The 20,803-nt window shown below is 41.7% G+C and overlaps 1 protein-coding gene across 4 annotated transcripts in view; it reads right to left on the bottom strand.

The window, feature by feature from the left end:
* Positions 1–20,803, bottom strand: part of RFFL (ring finger and FYVE like domain containing E3 ubiquitin protein ligase) — an 81,279-nt gene that overhangs the window by 40,941 nt on the left and 19,535 nt on the right. The gene's annotated exons all lie outside the window — the stretch shown is intronic.

Below are 20,803 nucleotides of genomic sequence, written 5' to 3'. Positions count from 1 at the left end.
CTAGACAAAAAAAGAGAAATATATATAGTTTGTTACATATATATAAAGAGAAAAAAATATATATATATATATGTTAAAAGGATGGAGGCCAGGCACAATGGCTCACGTCTGTAATCCCAGCACTTTAGGTGGCCAAGGCGGGTAGATCATCTGAGGTCAGGAGGTTGAGACCAGCCTGACCAACATGGAGAAACCCCATCTGTACTAAAAATACAAAATTAGCCAGGTGTGGTGGCACACGCCTATAATCCCAGCTACTCTGGAGGCTGAGGCAGCAGAATCATTTGAACCCGGGAGGCGGAGGCTGTGGTGAGCTGAGATCACGCCATTGCACTCCAGCCTGGGCAACAAGAGTGAAACTCTGTCTCAAAACAATAAAAAATAAATAAAAAAAAAAAAAGGATGGTGAATTATAGGCTAAAATTTCCCATTGTTATTTTAAAAAATAGCCGAACACAGACTGAATCCCATATCTATCAAAAGTAACATCAGCAGTCAATTCAGTGGCTCCATTTTATAAACCATATAGATGCAGTATGTTATAAACTAGGAAAAACAACCATGCTCAGGAAGAAAGAATGGTCCCTAGAAGAAAGACATGCATATGGATAAAGGCAAGGGCTGTAAAGGACTAGTTATGTTAGCTTCTTTTCAAACCCAAAATGGAGACTTCTTCAGCCAAGCTCAAATATTAGAAGTCTTGACTTTTTAACAGCACCAAGTTTCAAAACACAGGCATACAAGTTACAGTAGACAAACACATCCTGTTTGCACTTGACTTCCTATTTTGGGCTATCTGATCTCTTTCCACTGCTGCACCCTAGACCTTCAACAAATAGGTAACCTTTCATATCTGCTACCAACTGGTTCACTAGACAGTATTTCAGTGACAATAAAGTACATTTATTATATGAGTTAGGTAAAAGATCTGCCTAACAAGCACCAAAAACCAATCATGAGCGTCCAAGAGACTTTCTGGATTTCCCATGCTTTGTACTGACATCTGACTTAAGCAATAAAAACTTAACACAAATAGTGTTGAGATAAGGAAATTAACCCTGAAACAAAACTCGGAATATGAGGGCTGGAAAAAAGAGCAAGAAAAATTGAAAATGTTTTAATAATTTAATGTTAGCCCCTTTTCAAATGCAGAATGAACGGATTCCCAGAAGGGAGTGACTGAGACAGCTAAACGGTCCTTTGGTGAAAACTGCCTCAAATCCAACCGGCTACCAACTGGACAGTCAGTCTACTTTTCAGCATTGCAAAAGCCTTCAATTTTAGACACCTAAAGCCTCCACTTCAAGTGCAACTTTCCACTACTTTCAAAGAGTTGGTGGTTTCCGAGGCCACATTCAGTTCTAGAAGTAAACACTGGGCAACAAATACCCCAGTTTAATGAACAAGTCATTTAGCCTCTTTGGGTCTGTTTTCTCATCTGGAAAACAGGAAGGTTGAACTACACTCATCTCTAATGTTTTCTCCAGCTATAGAAAAAAATTGAGGATTCAATATTAACGGTTAGCAGAAGTTTCTGTGGCTTCCTGCATTATTTCTTTGGTCAACTAAGATGCCTCTGACATCCCACATCCCACACTGTGAATAAATGCCCTGATCTACCTCCCCAGCACCCAAAGATTTTTTTTCCCTTTCCCTTGAAACATGCATCGGAAATTTCCCTCTTGAAAGCAATACACTGACAAATTTTAAGTACTGTTCTTTATACAAGGTCTTTTATTAAGATCTTAATATAATCACCAGTCAATTCCTACGCTGCTCATCTGATTCATGGAGGAACTCGAGCCACAAAAGGATGGAGAAAATCTGACCGGCAGCATGTGGCACACCCACACAGTGACTGCTAATGGGGAAAGAATGAGGCAAAATCTGGGTAAAAAAAAAGGAGTGGTAAAGAGAAGTTCAGTGAGTCAGTGCAAGGGAAAACACAGGTTAATGGAAAAGAAAGAAAAGGAAATGTGAAAGGAAGAAGAAAAGCAAAAAGGGAGGGAATCTATAAACCATGAGCAGAAACTTAAAAATCTGAAATTCTGTTCAGTTATTCATTCATTCACCCAATAGATATCGAATGCCCACTATGTGCAGGGAACTGAACTAGACACTAGGGGAAAGACAAAGGTCAACCAGACAGATCTGCTCAGTGAGGCCATGGTCTAGTAGGAGATAGATATGTACACAAACAACTATAATAGATGGCAGAAAGTGTAATGTGCCACAAATGAGACATAAAAGAGAATTCTCTGCTATGAGACTCAGGAAGAAGTGATTACTCCCAGTGAGGGATCAGACTAGGGGGCCTTCATGAGAAGAATGACATTCCAAGCCAAAAGCACAACAGAAACAAGGATACTCAAGTAGGAAATCAAGAACATACAGGAGCAGTGAGTAATTGGCAATAGTTAGTGATCCAGAGAGCCACGTCTAAATTGGATAGCTGGACTGGAGCCAGACTGAGTATTCAGAAACTGGCTTTAGTATCTGAATTTAAGTCTAGTGAAAGAGGAAGGGGACAGGGCGGAGTTGGTAGACTAGGAGCCAGAGGAAAGTCAAAAACTTAACCCATAAAATTAAGATAATAAAATCAACACAAAATCAGTGAGAACAGATATGTAAAGTTCCTCCAAAGAGAGAATATCTTCCAAACCAAAAGCAAGAAGAGAACAAAAAGGCTTGGATGACTATATGAATACACAGGTATTTAAACAAAGAATGTGACTACATCTAAGACTGATTAGCAAAGAAATCTGGAAAAATCTAGAAAAAACAAGGAGGGGCATTTTGACTCCAAAACTGCCCAAGGCCGAGAAATACTAGAGGGAGGTGACATAACATCTTCTCTGCAGTGGAACAAGGTTATTTCATGAAGCTTAGATGGGAACAGCATATAGTAGCACATAGGGGTATGGGCTCTTAGAGGCAGAGGGACTTGGTTCAAATCTCAGTTCAGCATCTTATCAGCTTAAAGAGAGTCTTGGTTTCCTCATTTGTAAATTGAAGATAATTGTGCCTACTTTGAAGGAGGATCACTGGGAGAATAAAATGCCCTACTGTATGCAAAGTACTTAATACAATACCAGGTATTATGGGAAACAATCAATAATCTTTTTTGTAACTGTATTCTGCCCTAAAAGTCATTCTATCTTATAAATCCATGCTCACCAAGCAAGCTTGATATTATTAAATTTGATTGCCAGATCTCTTGATACTGAAAAGCAATTATCCTAACAAATTCCAGAATCCTCTTAACAGAAAAGGAATCCTTCATTCTAAAATAATAAATTGGCATTCCATTCTGAGCTCAATCACTCAAGTCTGAATACAATCCTGTCTTCAAGACTAATTATTTCCAGGTTCTCAACAAAATACATTTTCTGACCCAAGACTAGACTGACGACACAGTGACCAAAATCCTGAGGGGTCATCCTGAGAAGCTAGATTGGCATCACCCTGGCCAGCCCCACCTAATGCCACCTTCACTCTACAAGCTAACTTGTATAATACTTTCCCATACTTCTCCTCCACCTTCCTCTCATACCCTTCAATCACGCACTATAATGAAGTACTTTACCTTCCTCTCTAACCGTGTAGAGGTCAAATATCCCATCTTATCCATTTTTGCATTTTCCTCCATATCCCAATATAACTTGCATCAAAAGAACCACAATAAATATTTACTGTAAAACACAATTTTGCTTAACAACACAAGCCATTGCATTCCACCATTCCCACAAGCTGAGGCCTCTTTCTGATTTATTTTTCCCACATCAGATGGGTAATGCACTGACTTTGTAGTAACAAGGCTTGAGGGAAGCACATCTCATACATGTGCATGAAAATCCAATCATTACACTTATGAACAACAAAATAATCCCCTTTCTAATTTACTGAACTCTTATTCTATCCTTTTCTTCCCCTCTCCTTCCTTCCCCTCCCCCACCTCTCCATTCCTAAACTGCCAGATTATTATAGAAAAATAAGAAGACTTTATTTAACTGGGTTGCTAACAAATTCATACAGCTGGAGCTAAGCCATAACTGGGCTCTAAAAACCTTTCATTTATCTCTAGCTGATGTCCTGATAGGACTTTCCAAAGAACAGTGTCATGCAAGGTTTAGGAGCATGGGGCCTGGGTCAGACAGAACTCACAGTCTTCTTTCTGTGTGACCTGTCAAGGTGATTAATTCCCTGAGCATCATTTTTCTCATCTGTAAAATGAAGTACCTAAATGAGGTCATTCACACAAATCCTTAACACTAGAACAGTGACCGGCTTAGAGTAGGTGCTTAGTAAATACCGATCCAACAGCTTTTAAAATCTTGCCTTCACACACATGCTCCTCTATGGAAGTTTGTACAAGGCAAACTCCTTGTGATCTTCCTTTTTCTTCAATTCCCAACTTCCCTACGAAAGTAGCTGGTACTCTGCCTTCACTTCTCCATCACATACTCATTCATAAACTCAATTTCATTCTGCAGAAAGCCCTTTCTCCATGGTCACCAATGATCTTCTAATGGATAAATGTGTGGCTCTTTCCTACGTCCTCAACCTTCATGATCTCCCTGCAGCCCCATACACCCACAACCTACCCATATTCTTCCTTATGAAGCTGTCCTCAGAGGGTTACCAAGAATTATGGACAGAAATAAAACTTTAATTAAGCATTAGACCAGGTGCAGTGGCTCACCTGTAATCCCAGCACTTTGGGAGGCTGAGGTGGGTGGATCACCTGAGGTCAGGAGTTCAAGACCAACCTGGCCAAAACGGTAAAAACCCATCTCTACTAAAAATACAAAATTAGCCGAGTGTGGTGGCACACACCTGTAGTCCCAGCTACTCAGGAGGCTGAGGCAGGAGAATCACTTGAACCCAGGAGGCGGAGGTTGCAGTGAGCCAAGATCATGCCATTGCCCTCCAAGCCTGGGCGACAGAGCAAAACTCCATCTCAAAACAAAACAAAACAAAAAACACATTAATCAGGCTGGACTTTGACGCATTTCCTTGTAATCGAAAGTCACACGGCACTAGATACTGACCATTTGCATCCCTACTGTTTCTAAAGATAGGATCTCTGACTTTAGAAGCATAAGGCTTTTTTTTAAGAATTGCCTGACATACTTTTCAGATCCCAAATTCTGGTAAAACAGCTGATGTCAACCAGTTTGAAGACCCTCAGAGAGAAACGAAATCAGCATAATACAGTTTTTTCATCTCCTGGTCCCATTACGTCACCTTTCTCTCTCTGGTCAACCAACAATCTCCACACTCCAGCCCACTCCAAAATCCTTAAAAACCCTAGTTCCAAACTCCTCAGTGGGATGGATTTGCAGTTCTCTCTCATCTCCTCATTCTGCAGCCCTACAATTAAACCCCGCCCCCATGTCTTGGGTATTGACTTACCACACATCAGGCAGCACACTTACTCCCAATACACTTGAATTAAGGGCAGGGCGCGGTGGCTCAAGCCTGTAACCCCAGCACTTTGGGAGGCCGAGACAGGCGGATCACAAGGTCAGGAGATCAAGACCATCCTGGCTAACATGGTGAAACCCCGTCTCTACTAAAAAATACAAAAAACTAGCGGGGCGAGGTGGCGGGCGCCTGTAGTCCCAGCTACTCGGGAGGCTGAGGCAGGAGAATGGCATAAACCCGGGAGACAGAGCTTGCAGTGAGCTGAGATCCGGCCACTGCACTCCAGCCTGGGCAACAGAGCGAGACTCCGTCTCAAAAAAAAAAAAAATACACTTGAATTCTCCTTATAGGCTCCTTTTCCCACATTGGCTCCCACTGCAGGCGCAGTAGCTTGACTCGCCTTTGACATCAATAACCACTCTTGCTCCCTTATTTTCCTTCCCTGGTTCCTCCTTGTGCTCCCTACATAGGCCCCAGGGCTCTGTACTCCTTACTCTTCCCTCTTCCTTTCCTTCTCTAGTGAATTTTACTTCCACTTTTTTTTTTCTTTTTTGTTGAGACGAAGTTTTGCCTGTTGCCCAGGCTGGAGTGCAGTGACACGATCTCGGCTCACCACAACCTTCGCCTCCCAGGTTCAAGTGATTCTCCTGCCTCAGCCTCCCCAGTAACTGGGATTACAGGCATGCACCACCACACCCAGCTAATTTTGTATTTTTAGTGGAGACAGGGTTTCTCCGTGTTGGTCAGGACGGTCTCAAACTCCCAAACTCAGATGATCTGTCCGCTTCGGCCTCCCAAAATGCTGGGGTTATAGGCGTGAGCCACCACGCCCAGCCTGGTTCTACTTTTTAAATGCATCCTGCAAGTATCCCGTTCTATGTCCACTGCCATAACCTGCCCTATCTGCCATGATCCTTCTCAAGAAGGGAGACAAACACTTCCTTACTAGTCCCTTTTTTGTGACTCTCTATTCTCTACAGAGTAGCCAGGGCATCCTTTTATTTAGAAAAAGAATCTCTGCTTGTCACTTTCTGTTTTAAGCCTTCAATGGTGTCCCACCACCTTTTTTTTTTTTTGAGACAGAGTTTTTGCTCTTGTTACCCAGGCTGGAGTACAATGGTGCAATCTTGGCTCACTGCAACATCCACCTCCCAGGTTCCAGCAATTCTCCTGCCTCAGCCTCCTGAGTAGCTGGGATTACAGGCATGAGCCACCATGCCTGGCTAAAATTTTTTGTATTTTTAGTAGAGACGGGATTTTACCACGTTGGCCAGGCTGTTCTCGAACTCCTGACCTCAGGTGACCCACCTGTCTCAGCCACCCAAGTGCTAGGATTACAGGTGTGAGCCACCATGCCCAGCACCACCACACTTTTGAGTGAAGGCTAAACTCACTATCTAGCCCACAAAGTCCCCATGTGATGTGGGCTCTGCCTGCCTCTCCCACTTTACCTCATGCAGCTGTCCCTCTTCACTCACCTCGCTCTGTCCTTCAGTCACCTTCTTTCAATTCCTCAAAAATTATAAATTATTTATTGCCCCAGGGCCTACAAACTTGGGGTTCCTTTTCTGGCTAAAACATTCTCCCTAGCTCTTTTCACAAGACTGGCTCCTTCTCAGACTGCAGTTCACCTTCCCTATAACATAGCTGTCTGGCACACAGTAGGAGCTTACCCAGGTATTTGTGAAAGGAATAGATTTCATATTCTTCAGTCAGGTAACTCCCAAAAGTGAATATCTGGAATCAATCTCACCCTTCAGATTTCTAAATGTCTGCTAAACCTCCATACCTCAAATTTAGCATAGAAATGTCTCATTTCTAAATGCCTGCTAAACCTCCATACCTCAAATTTAGCATACTAGATATAAAACCAACCTTTCATCTTTTCCCAAACCAGTTTCTCCAGTTTTCTGAAATTACATGAGCAATATGACCCACAGTTTCCACTTCAGAACAATAAATTTCCCTTTCATTTGCTTCACCTGTCCAAAATTCCAATCACCTTTAAAACTAAATTCAAATATCACTTCATTCATTCATGCATTCAACCACTTACTCATTCAACAAGTACTTACTGAGTGCCTTTTATGAGGCAGACACTATGTTAGATACTCGAAAGCAAAGCAGATATATTTTTGTCTATTATACATCAATCATATAAATATTGAATTATGAACTTAAAAAAAGCAATGAAGGAAAAATGCCAGAAACCATGAGAAAAAAATGAGAGGCATCAAGAAACACTGTTCTAATCATGGGCTGATTTAATGAAATATAATTTACCCTAGGCAGACTGCAAGGAAGAGCATACTAGACAGATGATTCAAACAAGTCCTAGAAGCAGGAGAGATAAGATCTATCTCAACGTACATACCATCTTGCCTTACGTATTATACCTACCTGTCCCCCGCACCACACTCATTTTACTGATAGCTACCTGAAAGAAAGGACTTAGAGTGTCTCTTATGTGCCAACACAACACCCCCAGGAGATACTGAGTCACTGGTCTGGTACCTAGGAGCTCATGCTTGTAAAAAGCTCCCAGATGACTCTATAAGCAGCCAAATTTGTAAATCATATGCCCAAACTACCCATTTAATAAACACATATTGATTATTCTCTCATGAAAAATCTCTAAGGTCAGTGTGGTAAACTGTATCTAAAATTGGTAGTAGGCCGGGAGCGGTGGCTCATGCCTGTAATCCCAGAACTTTGGGAGGCCAAGGTGGGCAGATCATGAGGTCAGGAGTTCAAGACCATCCTGACCAACATGGTAAAACCCCATATCTAATAAAAATACAGAAGTTAGCCAGGCGTGGTGGCACGCAACTGTAATCCCAGCTATTCAGGAGGCTGTGGCAAGAGAATCACTTGAAACCGGGAGGCACAGGTTGCAGTGAGCTGAGATCGCACCACTGCACTCCAGCCTTGGCGACAGAGCGAGACTCTGTTTCAAAAAATAAAATAAAATAAAATTGGTAGTAATAATCCAAACCACACTCCAAGCTCTTTTGCAATGTGATTTTTACCCCCTATCCTTTAGAGGTGAAGTCAATGTCCCCTCCTCTTGTATCTGGGCAAAAGTGATGATGTATGACTGCCAGGCCTAGGTCTTAAGAGATCCTGCAGCTTCCATTATGGCCCAGCCACTGTGAAAAGGAGCTCGAGCTAGAATTTTTTTTTTTTTTTTGAGACGGTCTCACTCTGTCGCTCAGGTTGGAGTGCAAGGGCACAATCTTGGCTCACTGCAACCTCTGCCTCCCGGGTTCAAGCGACTCTCCTGCCTCAGCCTCCCAAGCAGGTGGGATTACAGGCGCCCGCCACCACGCCTAGCTAATTTTGTATTTTAGTAGAGACGGGGTTTCACCATGTTGGTCAGGCTGGTCTGGAACTCCTGACCTCAGGTGATCCACCCACCTCGGCCTCCCAAAGTGCTGAGATTACAGGCATGAGCCACCGTGCCTGGCCATTCTATATAGATTTATGAGTGATGAGAGACCAAGAAAAAGAACTCACAGAGAACCAGGATATCCCAGCCAACAGCTAGCTCCAAAGGTATAGACATGTGCAGCCATCTTGGATCCTACAGCTCAATCAGCATCATATGGGACAAAAAAAATATGTCCTCCTTTCCTGAATTACTAACCCACAAAATCATAGGCAATAAAATGGTTGTCATGTTATGCCACCAAAAGTCTTCGGGTAATTTGTCACACAACAGACAACTGAAACAGTCAGAAATTCAACACTCTCTTGGGCAGTCATTCAAACATTTCTCCACTTTGATGATCAAAAAACTCTTTCTCATACTCATCAAAATTGCTCCTCCTTCAATTTAAGACCATTTCCTCTTAAATCTTTGAAGTTCATGAAGAATAATTAATAAAATCCCCTGGCAAAACTAGTCTTGTATTTGAAGATGATAATCAAGCTCTCCCTTAGCTTTTCCTTCTCCAGGCTAAAATCTTTCCCCCCTTTTTTAAACTTAAAATGATAAGACCTATTTTTCAACCTTTTAATCATTTTAATTATCCTCTCAAGTATGAGGGGACCAAAATTGAATGCCACATACCAATATCTAACAGAGATTATTTCCTAGCTCTAATGGTTCATCTTTCTATAATGGAATTTCTCATAGTCCCAAATATGGCATGTTAGCACTCCAAAAGTTGTGAAGTGATCTACAAAGTTAATTACTTATTATAACTATAAAAGGTTTTCTGCTCTTAACACTCAGCTTACTCCATTTTGGGATGACTGCTTTCACTCACCAGCCTGGTTTGACGCTCCACCAGGGCAGCAGGTTTTCACAACTTCCAGATATTTGAAGTATAATAGAAAAACTTGAGAGGTTGGAGTGGGCACACCATTAATTTCAATCAAGGTCTCTAACCACAACTAGGGCCTTCCCATAGGTCAGGCAGGTTCTGAGCACCTCCTCCTCCTACCTTGATAATAAAGTGGCCTGGTAAAAGGGAAGACCGTTAGCACTTGCCTATCGAGCAAAAGCACCATTTCTGTGGAACCTGATAGAGTATATTTAACTACTATATTAAGAGACAAACCAGTTGCTTAATGCAGTGTAAGAACCATGTTTTCTCTCTGAGTCTTAGCTGAAAGTAAGTATGCTTTGGTATCAGACTAGCTTTATAATCACTGGTAAAATAGGGATAATAAATAAAGCCTACCCAACACAAATAAAACCATATGAGGGAAATAATTTTGTAAAACACCACGAAAATGTTGTAATATTGCCAGACTAGATCTCAGCAAGCCCTTTAAATCTTCAAATTAACTTTGAATGATTACTTGACGGTTGCAGGTAACATACAAAGTAAGCAGCCATGGGCTCATGTTCATCAAACAGAAATAAAAAACCATGCCATCTAACAAAAAACTTATGGATTTTCTAATATTGCAAAGAATAATGGTTTGACCCTGGAGATCCAGGTCAGCCACTCGCTCTGATGGTGCCAAGTTCTAGTCCAGGGATACCAAGTTCAGTCAAGGAACTCAACAGTCTAGTGGAAGAGACAGATAGTGCTGTCTGTCAGAAAAGACAGAGAAGTCAGAGAAGACGCATATATGAACTAAGTGTCCTGAGGGATGAGTATCTTGCCAGTTGGAGAAGGGAGAGTCCATTGGGAAAAGGCAAAGTCCTATGATATATCCAAGGAATGTTAAAATGAGAAGTTCAGTGAAGCTGGAGAGGAGAGAAATGGCCAGGGGAGAGGGAGATAAGATGGTTAACAGCAACATGTAGGAAAGAATCCAACTGTTAAAGGTTTTAGAAGTCAAGCTAAGTGGAAAACAGGGAACAAATGGCACCTTAAATGAAGAGATTAGATGTTGACTTTTAAAAGATAGGCAATAATATGGAGAAGATAGGAGCAAGGAAAGACTTATGGTGCAGTGGCCATTTGATAAAGGTCTGAACTAGGAGTTACAAACTCAAATTCCTAGAGGCAATGCAGGCAAAATGCTAAGTCTTCAGTGTGTAAGATGTCAGAAGATGGTGGTATCTGTAATGTTTGAAGAGTACAGGCCCTGTCTCTGATGGTGCCTAAAAGTATTCACACACAAAATTTTAAGCCCTTAGGCTGACTGACAGATTTTTGAGATGGCGTCTCCTTCTGTGCCAGGCTGGAGTTCAGCAGCACAATCTCGGCTCACTGAAACCTCCGCCTCCTGGGTTCAAGCAATTCTCTTTCCTCAGCCTCCCGAGTAGCTGGTACCACAAGCACTGGCCACCATGCCTGGCATGCTTTTTTTTTTTTTTTTTTTAATAGCGACAGGGTTTCACCATGTTGGCCAGGACGGTCTCAAACTCTCTCTCCTTTTAGTTTAGTTTTTTTTTTTTTGATATGGAGTCTCACTGTTGCCCAGGCTGGAGTGCAGTGGTGTGATCCTCACTCACTGCAACCTCCACCTCCTGGGTCCAAGCGATTCTCCTGCTTCAGCATCCTGAGTAGCTGGGATTACAGGCACGTGCCACCACGCCCAGCTAATTTTTTGTTGTTAGTAGAGATGGGTTTTCACCATGTTTGTCAGGCTGGTCTCAAACTCCTGACCTCAGGTGATTCAACCACCTCCTCGGCCTCCCAAAGTGCTATGATTACAGGTATGAGCCACCACGCCCAGCCTGATTTTAATTGTCCAGTTTTGACCTCTAGTAAATTAAAGCAATGACAGTGTGAATGAAGAAAAGCCACACATCAAACAGTACTCCAATAAAATCAACCAGGTTTAGCACATTTAAAGATGTGAAACTAAAAAGAATGAATAGGGCTGGGCACAGTAGCTCATGCCTGTAATCCCAGCACTTTGGGAGGCCAAGGCAGGTGGATCACAAGGTCAAGAGATCAAGTCCATCCTGGCCAACATGGTGAAAACTCTGTCTCTACTAAAAATACAAAAATTAGCTGGGCGTGGTGGCACATGACTGTAATCCCAGCTACTCAGGAGGCTAAGGCAGGAGAATCACTTGAACCTGGGAAGCAGAGGTTGCAGTGAGCTGAGATCGTGCCACTGCACTGCAGCCTGGGCGACAGAGCAAGACTCCGTCTCAGGGGTAAAAAAAAAGAGTTGATAAGAGGATTGGAGTTGAGAAAGTACAGTACAGGCTCTTGCTCATTCTACCCTTACTAAGAACCTACTATGTGCAATGTACCATGGATATAATTCTAACAAAGCAGACTCTGATTCTCAATACATACTATGATTGGAGTAAATACCAGGTTCTCCTGAGTAGTCACCTAGCCCTGATAAGTAACAAGAGGCTTTGTGGAAGAGGTGACCTCTAGGCTGAAACCAGCTGGCCAGATTAAGCTTGGGGAAGGTGTGTAAAAGAAGGCTTATATGTACTAAGGTCTGAGGTGAAAGAGAGCATGGGCAATTTGTTGGAATTATAAGGAGCAGAAACGTAATTTTGAAGGTGACGACCACCTAGAGATATCATAGTCTGATTAGGTGAAGGGCTCAAAAGTTTGGAGATGAAAAGCAGCAAGGAGACAGGGTAGCAGCCTAGTAGAATTAGAGATGAGGAGGTTCTTCCTATTAATTCAGAAGGGAATACAGGAACAAACTCACTGGTAAAACTGTTCTCTACAACTCAATATTTAGTTATTAGGAAGGCAACCAAATGCCTTCGCTTCTTTTCCTTTAACAATGGTTTAGTTTGACTAAAGTGTTTCCCACAAGACACACACAAAAAAAACAAAACACAAGAGCAAACGATGGATAAAGCTGTAAACCTAACGTTTTACTTTTCTAAGATTTATATAATCAATGGTTTAATTGGACCTAATGCCACATCCAGAACCCAAATGAAAGACAACTTCTGGCCGGGTGCAGTGGCTCACGCCTGTAATTCCAGCACTTTGGGAGGCTGAGGAGGGTGGATCACCTGAGCTCGGGAGTTCGAGACCAGCCTGACCAACACGGCGAAAGCCTGTCTCTACTAAAAATACAAAATTAGCTGGGTGTGGTGGCACACACCTATAATCCCAGCTACTTGGGAGGCTGAGGCAAGAGAATCATAACCCAGGAGGTGGAGGTTGCAGTGAGCTGAGATCGTGCCATTGCACTCCAGCTGGGCAACAAGAGTAAAACTCTGTATCGAAAAAAAAAACCTGACTCACTTCTGAAGACAGGATTTTCCCAGTTTCTAATGCAGCTTCATCTAGCTAATGAAATTTAAGAAAACAGTCTGAGGTTACCTGATTTTGCCAGTTTCAAAACATTGCCACGAGAGAAAGCAAGCTGAGAAAGCAAGCTGTCTCTAGTTCCTGTGGCTGAGGTCTTTGGAACCATGTTCAGATGAGATCATCTCAGGAACCAAGAGTAGCGGCTTTCATGCAAAGTGAATGGTGCCGCCTGGGGATGTATCTTTGGTAAGCAAGATTGCAACAGAGCAGGGAGTTTACTCAGGACAGTGCTGACTCATGCTGGGCAAAACTTGTATTTCCCAAACAACTCAGCCTGAACCAACTGCAATCAACTGCAACCTAGGAAAGAAGAGGTGCCCCACTGATTGTTTTAAATCAAGTGCTGATTACTGGGGGCAGGTAAACCTCATTCCCCCACTGCTGGTAACTTGGCCACCACCAGAGCCCTTACCCAAAAAGTTCCAGTGGCCAGTTTCTAAAATTCCGTCTGAGAACAGGCTGGGGCTGGGGTCAGCAAGATTACTGAACATAGCAGGTTCACAGCTCTGAAGATTTCCCCAGGAGGCTGATAAAGAAGTCACTTTGCATTTACAAATTAGAACATCTGGGTCAGTGGACTCAGGGAACTTGCCCAGTCATCATTAGCCAGTCAAATCATTAGGGTGAATTTTTGTCAGTTCTAACCAGGCTCATTGTTCTTTTTTCCTGCTAGGCCTCCTCCGACCTCTCTATTTCTTTAGACAACTCAAGTTCTCTCATTAAGATAGACACACTGGAATTTTTTTTTTTAATCAGCTGCCACATTCTCTATGCTAAAGCCAAATCATCCACCATCACACCTACTGGATGCATAGGGAATATAGAAGTCTATGAAAATCACCTTAACACTTGCTCTGAAAAGAGAAATCCCTAAATTTATGTCAATTCTCATTTATTAGCCTGCTTATTAAAAAAAAAATCAATTCTAGAATGACTGGCTCATCATCAGCTATTAATTATTGAATTTGCCCTGACAGGCTAGAATTGACATTGGTGTTATACAAAAAAAAAAAAAAAAAAACAAAAGACAAAGTCTTTCCTTTCTGTGTGCTTTAATTTGACAAGAGAGAAACTAAAGTTCCTATTAGATCCTTCTGTTTCCTGCTTAGAATGTATGACAGTTCCCCATGACCATCAGCTATTTCTTGGCAGGGCATTTGAGGCCTCTGCACGTAGCTTCATTCATCCTTTAAGGTATGTCTCACAGGGCATGAACTCTGGATGTAGCTGCCAACTCAGCTTGTCATTCAATAATGTTAGATTAATTAAAATGTACGTGCAGATAGAATAGAATTAATTCTATTCCTTTTCAAGGGGCAAATAGAATTAATTCTATTCCTTTTCAAGGGGCTAGTTTTAAAAAGTTATTTATCCAACTCACTTAATTCTCCTTAATTACATTATTCCAGTAGGATAGCCACGCTGAGCTTTTATAAGGTATTATAAAATGTTTCCTGTTTTATTTCCTTCCCTTCAGTGTTTTCCTTTCAGAAAACAGCTTTGTTTAAAGAAGTTTCCTTATAGTACATGTTAATTAGTCCTTTCCAAATGATAAACACATCTCTATAGAAGCTGACAACCATTATCTCTTCAGCCACACTTTAAAAAAAATTTCTGCAGTTGATGATAAGTTACAAATTCTAGTATGAAACAACTCTCAAGGTAAAGACAAACATGGAACCTCCTTCAGGAAAAAAAAATGATTAGAAAAGCTCCTGATCCGTTTTGTATTTGTGAACTTTAAATAAAAAAGAGGGCTGGGCATGGTGGTTCACACCTATAATTGCAAGCACTTTGGGAGGAAAAGGTGAGCGGATCACCTGAGGTCGGGAGTTCAAGACCAGCCTGACCAACATGGAAAAATCCCCACCTCTACTAAAAATACAAAATTAGCCGGGTGTGGTGGCACATGCCTGTAATCCCAGCTACTTGGGAGGCTGAGGCAGGAGAACTGCTTGAACCCAGGAGGCAGAGTTTACAGTCAGAAAGAAGGAAGGAAGGAAGGGAGGGAGGGAGGGAGGCCGGAAGAAAGGAAGGAAGGAAGGAAGGGAGAAAATCCAGACAGTACTATGCCCAGGAGACAGATACAAACTATATGAAGAGCAGCCTGAAGGCCAAAGGCATGGAACTCCTAACTTGACTAAGAGAAACACCATTGAGCACGTGAGCAGAGCTGCTGCAGCTTATCATTCCCCTCTTTGGGATTCTGACACAGTTTTAACCAACTTCCCCAAAGTATGGCCACACTCCAGCCTAGTTCCTCCTTTTAAACTGGAAAGGTTGAGGATTACATTTTAGAGCTTAAAAAGGTACTCATTTGAACTAGTGGTTTCAGGCACTTGAGGTTTTATGAGGTTATCTGAAAATTATGAGAATATGAGGCTATGAAGAAATAATAACTGTGGCTTTCTGATTAAGTTTTTTCGACATATTATTTTAAAATTAGCCAGGCATGGTGGCATACACCTCTAACCCCAGCTACAAGGGAGGCTGGGGCAGGAGAATTGCTTGAACCCAGGAGATGGGGGTTACAGAGCCAAGATTGAGCCACTGCACTCCAGCCCAGGCGACAGAAGGAGACTCTATCTCAAAACAAAAAACAACAAAAACAAAAAATACGTTATTTTAAGACTCAAGTAACTTGGCACCCAAAACTATTTATACTTTTCTTAATAGGGTGTTCCCAACAGATATTTAATGATTGTGCATATGTGTGCCTGCCCATTGTTTCACTTGAACAGAAATATCTGATGTCATTGACATCCTAGATTTACTTTCTTTTCTGCAATAGATCTTGACATTATAAACAATAAGCAGGTTTCAAAAGAGAAATTAAAATATCCATTTTTCAGGGTTCTGTAGTGTTCCAATTCCATAGAAAATTACCAAATACATACGGAAGATCTGGGAGGATGCACATGGCAGGGAAAGAACTGTAACGGGAATAAAGATCAAAGAGCTATGTTTAGCTTTGTCCAAATTACCCCCAAAAATTCAGTATATGAATTTTTTTTACAACAAGCATACATTCAAATATGATTTGGTAGTTTAAAATTCAGTTAAAATTTTAAACTTTGTATCGCTTACAAACTACTTTACTCTCACTTCACACTCTTTCCTCTCAACATCTCCCTTTTATTTACTTCCCTACCCCCAGCATCCTAAATGATACTGCACATTTCTTGTTTTTAACAAAATTAATCTTACTTGTATCCACATCCTTCTTCTAACTGAGAAGTCGGTGAATGGATAAACGCACATTTCCAGGAACCAATGCCTGTCTCACCTTGTTGATAATTAATGACTGCCAAATTCTAATCCTTGGTGTTCAGGGACCTTACAACCTTTTTTTTTTCTTTTTTTTTTTTTAACTATAGAATGTACTATTTAAGAAAAACAATATGATGGCAACCAAACATTTATCATCTAATAAATCACAGAAATTAAGCATGAAAAATGAAGTAAACTTTATGATACTCAACAATTAACTCTAGGGGTACTTAAGAATCAACAGGGGTGCTTACTGAAAACGAACATTTCCCATCCCAGTCCCTCAGACACTCTGAATTAGCAGACATGGAGGGAGGCCCCAGAAACTGAATTTTTTTTTTTTTTTGAGACGGAATCTCGCTCTTGTCGCTCAGGCTGGAGAGCAGTGGTACAATCTCAGCTCTCTGCAACCTCCACCTCCCGGGTTCAAGCAATTCTCCTTCCTCAGCCTCCCGAGTAGCTAGGATTATAGGCGTGCGCCACCATGTCTGGCTAATTTTTGTATTTTAAGTAGAGACAGGGTTTCGCCATGTTGGCCAGGCTGGTCTCGAACTCCTGACCTCAGGTGATCTACCTGCTTCAGCCTCCCAAAGTGCTAGGATTACAGGCATGAGTCATCATGCCCAGCCAAAACTGAATTTTTAATCAGTATCTCTCTCTTCCAAGCCTTTTTTTTTTTTTTTGAGACAGACTCTCACTCTGTCGCCCAGGTTGGAGCTCAACATGGCACAATCTCTTGGCTCACTGCAACCTTCACCTCCGGGTTCAAGCAATTCTCCTGCCTCAGCCTCTCAAGTAGGTGGGATTACTATGCACCACTACGCCTGGCTAATTTTTGTATTTTTAATAGAGATGGAGTTTCGTCATGTTAGCCAGGCTGGTCTTGAACTCCTGGCCTCAAGTGATCTGCCTGTCTCAGCCTCCCAAAGTACTGGGATTATAGGTGTGAGCCACTGTGCCCAGCCTTCCAGCAATTCTGACACAGATGGGCCTTGGATCATGTTTTGAGAAAAAGGACACAGCTATGTTCCCTAAGCACTGTTTAGAGTAAAATGAAAAACAGTTTTTTCAAAGACTAAACAGTAGTCACACTGAGCAGGTCCTACACATAAGTCCCCTCACCCACAAGAACCACAAAATATGTAACAAACTGTATTTACTTTGTTGGTTGGACCATTATTTTCTTCAAGCCTTCAGAGACAATTATCCTAACTACCATTAAGGATTTCACCTGTCACCCACAGTCTTGTTAGACTGAGACATTTTCACACCTGGATGCAATACAAGGGGCTTAATGGAATTTTTATGGCTAAAAATTAAAGTTCACTTGACTCAACAGAATAGTCAAATAAAACAAAGGAGAAAAACCTCCCCCAAGGAACAGGTTGAAAGTAGAGGCTTTTGACTTCCTGATGAGCCAATTTGGCCCAGAAATTCAAACCATGGGATGCTATATAGCTCATATGTCTTGAGAGTGCCCAAATGTCAACTTATCGCCAGAGCATCACCCAGTGCAGGCTTACTGTAACATTTGGAAGCACAAACCTGCTGTATAAAATGGACTCTCCTGGGAGACAGAGGCTGTCACCATGGCAGAGATCATTCCATCTTGGGGCCAGAAGGACCAGGCAGTCCCTTTAATCTTTAACGAGCCACTTTCACATTTAGATACAGGAACTGGCACTGCATGAGGCTCAACCTGCTTCACAGCACTTTGCTGCAAAACAACCCCCCAAGTTGCATGAGGGCGTGCTAACCCAGTCTGTCCCCACTGGTACAGTTACCAGAATCTATTCTATAATGCAATTGTGAGTACTTTATTATCCACTGTGGTATAATACTTCATAGCTCAGAAAAGGTATCCAATATCAAGAGGCTAGCAACTGCCTACCTCAGGCACAATGAAATACTAGGTTCCTGTATGTTAGTAATTGAAAAAGTAGCAAGCATGTAGGAAAAGAAAGAATCCAGAGGGGTCAGGCCCCAGCCTGAGGACCCAATGACAAGACTGGGAGAAAGGAAGTCAGCAAGAAGTTAGTGACATGATCAAACTGCTATCTTGGGCAGCTCATTTCAGAAACCAGCAACAGAAATCTTGGAACCATTTGATAGGTATAATTTTCTATATAAGGCTATTTCTTAGTTTTTTTTTGTTTTTGCTTTTGTTTTTTACCCTGAGCAGCTAATACAGAAGGGCAGGGAAAAGACCCCTGTCATCAAATTCCATCACCTAAACTCTAATAGCCTCATAATGAAGTGACTTAGCAGACTCATGTCCTATTACTACCTCGCCCCAGTAACCATACTCTCAGAAAAAAGATTCTGTAATTCAACTCTACAGATTACCTGAATTCAAAATATACCTCTGAATTCATCTCTTCTCCTAATACACACACTCACATGCTCTGTCTCCCTGACACACATGCCCTGCCTCCAATAAGTCAAACTTCCTAAATGTCTACCCTGGTTTCCACTAATAATGCCCCAAGATTAATTTACCTTTGTTCGTGTCCCCAAGTCTAGGGGGCCTTTGTCAACACGTGTTTCATCTTGAAGAGTGATTTCTAGCCAAGTAGAGAAGATTACCTGTTCACCTACAGTTAATCTTCAACCTGGTTTCTGCAGGCTATAGAAATAAAAGGATACAACTGCACAGCTTGAATGTCCCATCAAGATAATCAAAGTAATAGAAGAGGGAGAGAAGGCAGAAGGAGAGATTTCAAAATAAAGACTGAACTGTGCACTTCAGTAGTACTTAGGAAAACACTCCATCTGACTAAGCAGCTGATGAGTAGACAAATACCCAAAGGACTGTGCATTCTCTGAAGATTATTGTGCTCACAGTTCTCACTTCTCTCAAGGTTCTGCAAGAGATCACATCATAAAATCAGCCTTCCATTATTTATAATAAAGTGGATAGACGCATCCTAACATCCAGTATTCTACTGATTTACTCACAAACAAAGCTAAAACCTTATTTCAACTCAAACCCCTGTAACAAGGAAGAAAACGTATTTTCTTTAGGTCTTTCAAAGGTACCTCTCTCATTCCTTTTATAACAGAATAGACAAGGGTTGGAGAAAGGAACCCAAAGCTCCATCCCAGGTCCTAAATGCTTAAAAAAATTCACATTAAAAAAATGTCCCACAATACATTACCCATTTGGAAAAAAAGCACTGTGAACAGCAGGGGGGAATATATCTTTAGATATATATGATAGATACACACACACACACATACACATACATACACACCGAGAGAGAGGGAGAGAGAGCACACGCACGTGCAAAAGAGCGAGCAAGCACGCACACATATACTTAAGAAGTCTAAAACCATTTAATAACAGTTATTCCTAGTAGGAATGGGGGTCTAACTTCTGCTTTGTGCTACTTCAGCTGGTTTTGTTTTGTTTTTCTGAGACGGTTCTCACTCTGTTGCCCAGGCTGGAGTGCAGTGGTGTGATCACAGCTCACTGCAGCCTTGACCACCCTGGCTCAAGCAATCTCCCACCTCAGCCTCGCGAGTAGCTGAAATCACTGGTGCATGCCACCATGCCTGGCTAATTCTTTTATTATTTGTAGAGATGGGGTCTCAATATGTTTCCCAGACTGATCTCGAACACCTAGGCTCAAGCAATCCTCCTGTCTCGACCTCCCAAAGTGCTGAGATTATAGGTGTGAGCAGTTTAAGTTAATTGTATTAGAAATAAAGTACCTAAGACCATTTGATAATATAAACCAAAACAATTTGAAAAAGGTTTTAGGGCCTTTGGAAGCCAAATTTTGAGTACATGTAAAGCTATAGTCATGGAGGCAAATGTAAAAAAAATTAAGAAATTCACAGTTTTGAAATTGTATTATTTGTCTATGGGCAATACTGTACTAGGAGTGCTGTGCTATCTATTGCTGGGTAAAAAGAGTTCGTCTAGGGCCTTGCTGTCAAGGAAACCATGGCAGGGGTGCTAAAAAGCCAGTCAGCAGACCATTGTGACACTGTATGGAGGCAGATTCATCCAGAGAGCTAAAAATACAACTCAAAAATCTATCTTGGTACCAGTACCATGCTGTTTTGGTTACTGTAGCCTTGTAGTATAGTTTGAAGTCAGGTAGCATGATGCCTCCAGCTTTGTTCTTTTGGCTTAGCATTGTCTTGGCAACGCGGGGTCTTTTTTGGTTCCATATGAACTTTAAAGCAGTTTTTTCCAATTCTGTGAAGAAACTCATTGGTAGCTTAATGGGGATGGCATTGAATCTATAAATTACCTTGGGCAGTATGGTCATTTTCACAATATTGATTCTTCCTATCCATGAGCATGGTATGTTCTTCCATTTGTTAGTGTCCTCTTTTCACTGAGCAGTGGTTTGTAGTTCTCCTTGAAGAGGTCCTTTACATCCCTTGTA

This window comes from Rhinopithecus bieti, unplaced genomic scaffold, assembly GCF_001698545.2.
Source record: "Rhinopithecus bieti isolate Rb0 unplaced genomic scaffold, ASM169854v2 scaffold_19652, whole genome shotgun sequence".
In the NCBI taxonomy this organism is placed as follows: Eukaryota; Metazoa; Chordata; class Mammalia; order Primates; family Cercopithecidae; genus Rhinopithecus; species Rhinopithecus bieti.
The sequence above is the reverse complement of the archived record's forward strand: the minus strand, read 5'-3'. Positions and strand labels throughout refer to the sequence as shown.